General features: G+C 34.3%; 1 pseudogene; it reads right to left on the bottom strand.

Moving 5' to 3' along the window:
• Positions 1-5,228: 5,228 nt before the first annotated feature.
• On the bottom strand, positions 5,229-5,340 carry LOC139185033 (U2 spliceosomal RNA; annotated as a pseudogene).
• Positions 5,341-8,390: the final 3,050 nt, after the last annotated feature.

Here is an 8,390-nt window from a genome sequence, read left to right as displayed (position 1 = left end):
CATCTTTTCTTCAGTACTCAGCCTTATTTATGGTCCAGCTCTCATAATTTTAAAGCAAATTTCTTGTGCCTTTACATTTTGTAATCTAAACTTTAGCTTCCAAAAGACAATTATAACAATTAACTATTTAATTATATCTAGGGCATAGCAGACCAAAATAATATAAACTAGGATAATATATATACCAGCAGCCCCACCCATAAGACTTTATCTAATAACCTTGGATTTCATTTTTAAAGCCCAATCTTTTAAGTAAGGATTTATTTTTTATCATTCCTAAAAATGTTATTCCAGGGGGAAAATGAGACACAAAAAGATAAATGTTAGCAATTAAAGTAGAATCTTCTATCTTATGCTAGATGGTACATTTATAAAGCCACAAAGAAAAATATGAATCATCTTTATGACAATTGTTAGAAGAATCATTAGTACTAGTCTTGCACTAAGTAAGGAAATAAATTGCTTTGCTCAAAATTTAATCTATTTCTTTACATATTTGCTAAAGTGAACAACACTTTATATGCTAGAAGGGCAGCTAAGGACACTAAACTTCAAGCAAACAATTAGTATGCTTTACTATTATAAAACATCTAATTGTTGATAGTATAATTAGACTAGATAAAATATAGAGGCTTGTTTTGATTGACCTGACTTGTGAAATGAAGTCAAAGCCATGAAATAATACTTGATATGGACAAATAATCACAGGCACATGAATCCCATTTCATAACCCATTACAGTAGGGATTTTGAACAGCATAAAAAAGAGAGTAGAATTTTTTTTAAATATATATAGCAATAACAATAATCATTTTCACAGCAAGAGTTCCTACTTTTTAAAACCCATGACATCTTATCAACTATCAACTATACAAGAATTATCTTCTGTTATGTTCCTTATTCACATACTTTCTACTTCTCTCATTAGCCAGAACCCTATTAGACATTTACCTAACAATTTACATTATATCTGCGTTTGAAGGAGAGTCAAGTAAAGGAGACAAAAGACAGATCAGTACCTTGTACTCTTGGATAACTGCAAAATATTGATAAAGGAAACAGATACTATTGTTTAAAAAAATAGTTTTGAGGGCTACCATGGAGTTAATTTGTCAGCCTGATGGACCTCTCCAGCAACATGTATCACTATCATTTCTGCATAATTGGCTCCACTGCATCTGTTCCTGTTTGGTATAATACTACCTCCACAAGTGTCACTTTTTAATTTTTTTTTTTTTACCAAAACCTACCCATTAATGTCAATCCTGTGCTTTAAAATGGTGCTCTCCATGCTTATAGAATAATTCTTTATCAATCCAACAATATTCTTAATAATTTGACCTTAGAGAGGTTCTAGTCCTTTATCCTTCTTCTCCATCTTGTTCTGTTACCCAACTCGATGAGCCTCAATCACTCAGCCTTCTCTTAATTCACTATAGTCTTTCATACCATTTTTATATCTCACAAAGTCTTATGCATTTGTCAGTGCCCACTATAAATGTTATCTCCTCTGTGAAATCATTACCTACTATTGAAGGAAGAGGAGGTTGCTTTCTCCTCTATTTTCCAAACAGATATTTATTCATAATTATTATATCACGTTTGAAGTTAGGCCATGAATATTTGCTTACATGAGAGGTATTATGGTATACCGACAACAGTTTGGCATCTAGAGTCAGCCTGTTATCTCACTGGGTTTTTATATTAGACTATGTAGTTAAGTATTCAGTTCTTCACATGTGTTTTGTTAAATGAACAAGTAATAAAAAACTTTCACTTCTCTTTATATGAAGTGATAACCTATGGATATCCTTCAAATATATAAAATAATTTATTTTTAAATGAAGTGAAAAAAAAGCACAAAAGTAATTATATGCCTTGGTTTTTTTACATGTTCAATGTTAATATCTATAAAGAAGGGCTTTCAAATTCCATATATTGACAGTAATGTCACAGAATTTAAAAGTATAACATGTCATCTCTAATGACTTTTTAAAAGTTTAAGGGTTAATAATGAGTCTTTCATTGACAATCTGAAGTCTCTTTTTAAATATACTTTTGCTTAGATTTTACATTTTGAATTTTGAATTCAGTCTTTTTTCAAAATCTATGATTTTGAATAAAAGGCAAGAAAAGCTATAAAACTAATAAAATATGTGATTAGTATAAGAAATACTTGTTATTCCAGGGAAAAATTCCACAAGTGGCACTTTAAATTGAGTAATAAAAGGAGTACTAAGATAAGAAAAGACTAGGGTAAGCAGATGCAAAATACGCCATGTCCCTGAAAAAAGTGGACTGAAGTGTTCCAGAAAAACTACTACTAATTTAAATATTCAATATTTTTGGTTTCACAGATCCAGACGGAAATATAATCTTTACACAAATTCTTTTAATATGTCTTTCCTGAACAATTTAGAAGTTTCTACTGTAGAGAACTGGGGGTGGGCAAATCTAACTTGTATGTGCAGGATAAATACATACTTTTCCCATAAATTATATTTGGATGGGGTTACATAATTAAAGCAACATCACTTGAAATAAATAGCAGAAAGCAGATTCTGTGTTTTGCAATAATTTTACAGTGACTGAAAAGCTATGAAGATTGGATCATAATCACTGAGACCTTGGGTAGAGCAGATGGATCATTATCTAAGCACACAGGCTGGAACAGTAGAGCTCAAGCATCTTTCGGTCCATGGAGCTTTACAGGCCTTGTTAAGTAGGCAAATTTTCTATATTATTCACAATAAAATGTCCTCACAAACAGCATTATAGAAAAGGACAAAATAGATGTGCACTTATATGTATATATTCTCCACATACAACATTGCAAATTTATTCCTTGCAAATCATTTAGAGAAAAACTATATTATAATTCCAGATGGCTGCTTAATTTTATCATGAAATTTATTTCAAAATATTCAAACATTTTACCACTGATATACTATATTGGCAAAGATATATGTGATTGATTAAAATTGATGTTTATAACAGGTGGTCAAATTACACAAATCTGCTTTGCTGTGAAGCTGTATTAAAAACACCGCTCATAAAACTAATCTGCCATTTTAAGGAAACAGTTCAAGCCAATCCAGTAGCTGTTGCTTCTAAAAAAAAAAAAAAAAAAATTGACCATGCACTACCAATATGCTAATACCCATCTGGGACATAATCCATTAAAATAATCCAAAGATGCCAAATGAAATGATGACTAGACTCTCTCATGTGATGACTGAAAATAAGCTGAAAATATTCTGAAAGCTCTATTTTTCTCACTTATTTTATGTTGTTTTATATTATGTTGGAAATTTGTGAGCAAAATGTCATGCTGGGACACAGAAATATCTAAATTCTCTTGTATTAGGTTCTTGAGTAAGACAGGTGAATGTTTCCCAATACAGCATCTGCCTACTCTGTAGAACCCTACAGTATTTACAAAGATGATACCTAGGGGATAACTAAATTATGCAGATGATAATGACTGGAAAACAAATCACTCACGTTGACCATCTCATGTTTGGTAACAGTGTTGATGAGAAAAATGTAGTGGCAGGACTGGATAAGCAAGGTATGTCATCTACAGGTGGTTAGTAATATGCTGACATCAGCTGTGCCACGAGCACAACCAAGTGGATCATTTTGTTAGAAGTCATTACTAAAGATAAAATAAAAATAAATCAAAAGAAACTAAATAAAATAAATTGGTTTATATTTTAAGAATCATAGATCTGACTTCAAGGAATACTTAAAAAATCTGGATTCCTATCAGAAACTCGGATTGTTGGGGATAGAAGAAATGGGTGACCTATTTTTGAAATTAATTTTAGTTTAAATAAATTGAATTTTTAAAAAAGAAAAAAACTCTAATGACGTAATTTTTAAGTTTTCAAAATTTCATCTCATGGGATTTTAAAAAATCTAGTTAATACATGTGTATGCATAGCATTTATATATATAGCTATATATATTATTTTGGTGTATACATTTGCATGTATATTCTTAGATGGAATTTTGGGTTTAATCACTCTAGCAAAAGTTAATATTGTCACAACATTTGCTGGTATAATTTGAAGTCTTTAATGTTACAGAAAAATAAAATTGCTATTAGGCTTTGGGAAAGATGGATTGGTTACAGTTCATAGGATACCGAACTACCAAGTTTATTTCCAAATACAAGATGTTTTGAAATTTCTTTATCATTTATTTGACTAACTCCTTCCACTGCCTGGGCTTCCCTGATAGCTCAGTTGGTAAAGAATCCACCTGCAATGCAGGAGACCCCTATTCAATTCCTGGGTCGAGAAGATCCGCTGGAGAAGGGATAGGCTACCCACTCCAGTATTCTTGGGCTTCCCTTGTGGCTCAGCTGGTAAAGAATCTGCCTACAGTGTGGGAGACCTGGGTTGGATCCCTGGGTTGGAAAGATCCCCTGGAGAATGGAAAGGCTACCCATTCCAATATTCTGGCCTGGAGAAGTCCATGGAGTATATAGTCCATGGGGTTGCAAAGAGTTTCACATGACTGAGCAACTTTCACTTTCACTTTTCCACTGCCTGTGGGCAACTTCACATAAACTTAAATATGTACAATATTGAGTAGGATTTTCTCTTTAAGGCTAAAAAGTTGTTTTAGTTCTCATCCAAGAACTTGCAACTTTGCTATATCAGAAGAACTCGAGCATTTCTGATCACAGAGTGGGAAACAATTTACACTCATGATATCTTCTTGGGACCTACAGCATGAAGATTCAAATCTTCTATTAGGTATTCAAGATTCTTTTTCATTCCGTCATTCAACATTCATTGCACAAAACTGTGTCTGTTACTATGCAAGACTATCTACAATATATCCAATTTTAATGACTCCTACTTTATTTTACACCAGATTCATAAACACACACAAACACAGCACTCAACTGGACTGACTTGTCTACTCCCTCAAATACACTCTGCTCCTTCCCATTGTTTGTTGTTTTCCACACAGCATTTCAGGCAAGGATGACACTAAGCTAAAACACTCAGAATTCCTATCTTCAAGAAAACCACAAGTTTCTAAGGGTAGAGATTTTCTTTGTTAAACTCTTAAAATCACTCTCTCCATAGTTCTCATTATTTCTCAATTATTACTTATTGGAAGAAGAAATACTTACAATATATAAGATGATAAGAAGCTAATTTAATATGATGCATGGATATATTTAAATGAGCTCTTCTACATTATAGACCATGATACTACTACATAAAAATATTTTGAGGGTTTATATAGCATAATACCCCTTTTGTTAAACTGATAAGAAAAGATACTATACTTGATTTTAGCCAAAAGACCAAAAAGCAATAAATAACGCCTAAATAGCAGTTGAAGTAACTGTTCTGAAAATTGCAAAATCCATAGGTTTTCACTGTCCGTGTTCATGAGATTATTTTTCATTGAAAAGAGTAAAATAGTCTTCAATGCACATTTTAAAAATTCTAAATTTGCTTAATGCCATGAGTAACTGTATAATCCAGCATCTCTAGTTTTAGGCCAAATCATTTCTCTGTGCTTCTAAAAGTCAAATCTCTCTGCTATCCCAGCATGATGAGTAACATCTATTAGTTTGGAAAGGGCAAAACTGCATATATAATAGTAGGCTCTATTAAACATTCAGTATTCCCTTTGGCAAATAACCAACAGATCAGTTTATCTGGCTACAGAATATCAGATTCTGAAACACAGCAGTACATTGGAATGGCCATTACTTTTCCAAAGCAAGTCACTTCTCTTCTCTTAGCCCATCTGTACAGAGCACCCACTGGCCAGTACTCCTGAACCATATCTTAATCTGCTTACTGGTGCCCATTTCTGAGCCTCAGAAGGCAAGGAGAGAGTGTCAACAGAGATCTGTATCCCTTAAAGTCAAAATTAGAAGAGATTAAGCAGAGTTTAAGAATAAAACCCTTTAAAAGACATATTTCTTTACCCTTTTTCTTTTGTTAAAAGAGGAATCCATGTAAGTTATGAATGAGGCAAGAGGGAAGAGGAAAGGAAAAGGATGCCTTCACCCTAGCTGTTTCTCTCAATGGCTGCTGCAAGTGCTTACTTGACCCAGACTCCCCAATGGCAACCTTATACAATGTTGTATAGCTTTCATGACAAAGTGTCTTACACCATCCAACTGCAAGACTGAAAATTTAATATAAAAATGCTCCAGAGGGAATGCAGAGTAGGGATGGGTGAGTTCCTGTGTGGGTGACAGGAAAAACAGGTACTGTTATAAAAATATATATATATCCATGCAGTTTTAGGTTTAAATCCATCTATGGAACTTCTCTCACATTTCAGTAGGCCATTCTGTTGTTTTAAATCTCTGCCAGCAACTAATCTATAATCAGGATGTGTAAAAGTCAGGATGGCAGTTAGCTTTGGTGAGAAAGAAGGTACATAGTGACTGAACAGAGGAGTTTGGGGTGCCAGGCATGTTGTGTTTCTTGATTTGGGTGGTTGTTACATCAGTATGTTCACTTCGTAGGAATTCATCAAGCTTTTCGCTTGTGATTTGTGCAGTTTATGTGATATATATTTTTTAAGCTTTCTAAAAATAATAAAATTAAATCTGCTACCAAGTTAAAACTCAACAATTTCCCTATTGTCAAATGACTTACAGCCTTCTCACCTTGACATTTTATTTGCCAGTACAGAAAAGGCCTTCATGCTAAATCCTGAGAAGAGAAACATGATGCAACAACTTGAAAATTAATAAGGAAAATAAGATACTGTCTGTCCTAGTATTACAAATAATATGTATCATCTAATATAATTAATGTCTAGAGTTATGAATTTATTTCTTTTTCTTTAAACTACCAGAATAGTATTATAATATCCCAGGATCTCATAAAAAGATTCCCCTCCAGGGAGAGGACTCAACTTTGGATATCACAGACCATGACTTTTCAGTGGGGCTATCTTTCTCTTATTCACTTCTTAGTTTAGCAAGAATGAGTGATTAGCATCCATTAGCCCTGCAACATTAGCCCTGCTACAGGAAAGAAGAAGGTAAAAAGGCAGCAATTTCTACACTAGCATTCCAATTGGGCAGCCTAGAAAGTAGAAGTGTCATTTTGTTCCTTTCTTTTTGCAACCTTCTGGGCTCTACTAAAGGATGTTGTTAGTGATCTCTCTTTAATAGTATCAGTTTTTCACTGCTATTCACCATAGAAGAAATTCTAGTTTAAGTCCACCTTGTTCCCTAACAAAGGAGGGAAATATTTATTATTATGCTTTCAGAAAATGAGAAATGACCCATGGTAGCCATTTGTGCAGCATGCCAGGCTGACTGGCTGGCCACTCATGCCTGCCTTCACTGCCCGTTCTCAGGTGGTAAAGCAAAAGGAAGTGGATTCTGGGTAGGATACTCACCATTTGAAATACAGACGCACCCAAGCTCCTCTACTGGTATGGAAGTAAAACACATTACCTAGGACTGTTTTAGTTATGAGTAACGGAGAAAGGCAAGTCCTGGTGGCTTGTGGGAAAGAAAGGGGGTAAGTAATTTATAGGCTTAAGAAACTGAACACTCAATAGGTGCTAGATCCAGAGGCTCAAACTATATCAATAAGTAGCTGCTCTGTTCTCTCTGGTCTGGTTTTCTTGGCATGGACTTCATTTAATCAAGCTCATCCCAGGGAGTAACAAAACAGCTTCTAGCAGTTCCAGGCTACACGTTCTACTTTCAGAAACCACAGTGGAAAGAGCTCCTTCTTTACAGTAGTTCAACTCTAGGATTGCTCTGCCAAGTATGGTTCTCACCTCACCCCTCAGAGTTTAAGCTCCATAGGCACAGGAACTAAAGTCATTGTTTAGGCCTGGATCACAGCCATGTAAGGATCTAGGTAGGTGCTTATCTCTTTCAAAATATAAGCCCTAAAACAGGAAGCAGGATAGTTGTCCAAAGGGTGAAAAAAAAAAAAAGAGAGAGAGAAAGGTAATGGGTTCTAGGTAAGCAAGACTGACCAAAATGCAGTAAGATTAGATCTCAATTACAGGAGAAAAGCTATTAAAAATTCCAACATATGGAGGCTGAACAACACGCTGCTGAATAACCAACAAATCACAGAAGAAATCAAGAAAGAAATCAAAATTTGCATAGAAATGAATGAAAATGAAAACACAACAACCCAAAACCTGTGGGACACGGTAAAAGCAGTCCTAAGGGGAAAGTTCATAGCAATACAGGCACACCTCAAGAAACAAGAAAAAAGTCAAATAAATAACCTAACTCTACACCTAAAGCAACTAGAAAAGGAAGAAATGAAGAACCCCAGGGTTAGTAGAAGGAAAGAAATCTTAAAAATTAGAGCAGAAATAAATGCAAAAGAAACAAGAGAGACCATAGCAAAAATCAACAAA

The sequence above is a fragment of the Bos indicus genome, chromosome 9 (assembly GCF_029378745.1).
Source record: "Bos indicus isolate NIAB-ARS_2022 breed Sahiwal x Tharparkar chromosome 9, NIAB-ARS_B.indTharparkar_mat_pri_1.0, whole genome shotgun sequence".
Classification (NCBI taxonomy): Eukaryota; Metazoa; Chordata; class Mammalia; order Artiodactyla; family Bovidae; genus Bos; species Bos indicus.
This window is presented reverse-complemented; position numbering and strand designations above follow the sequence as displayed.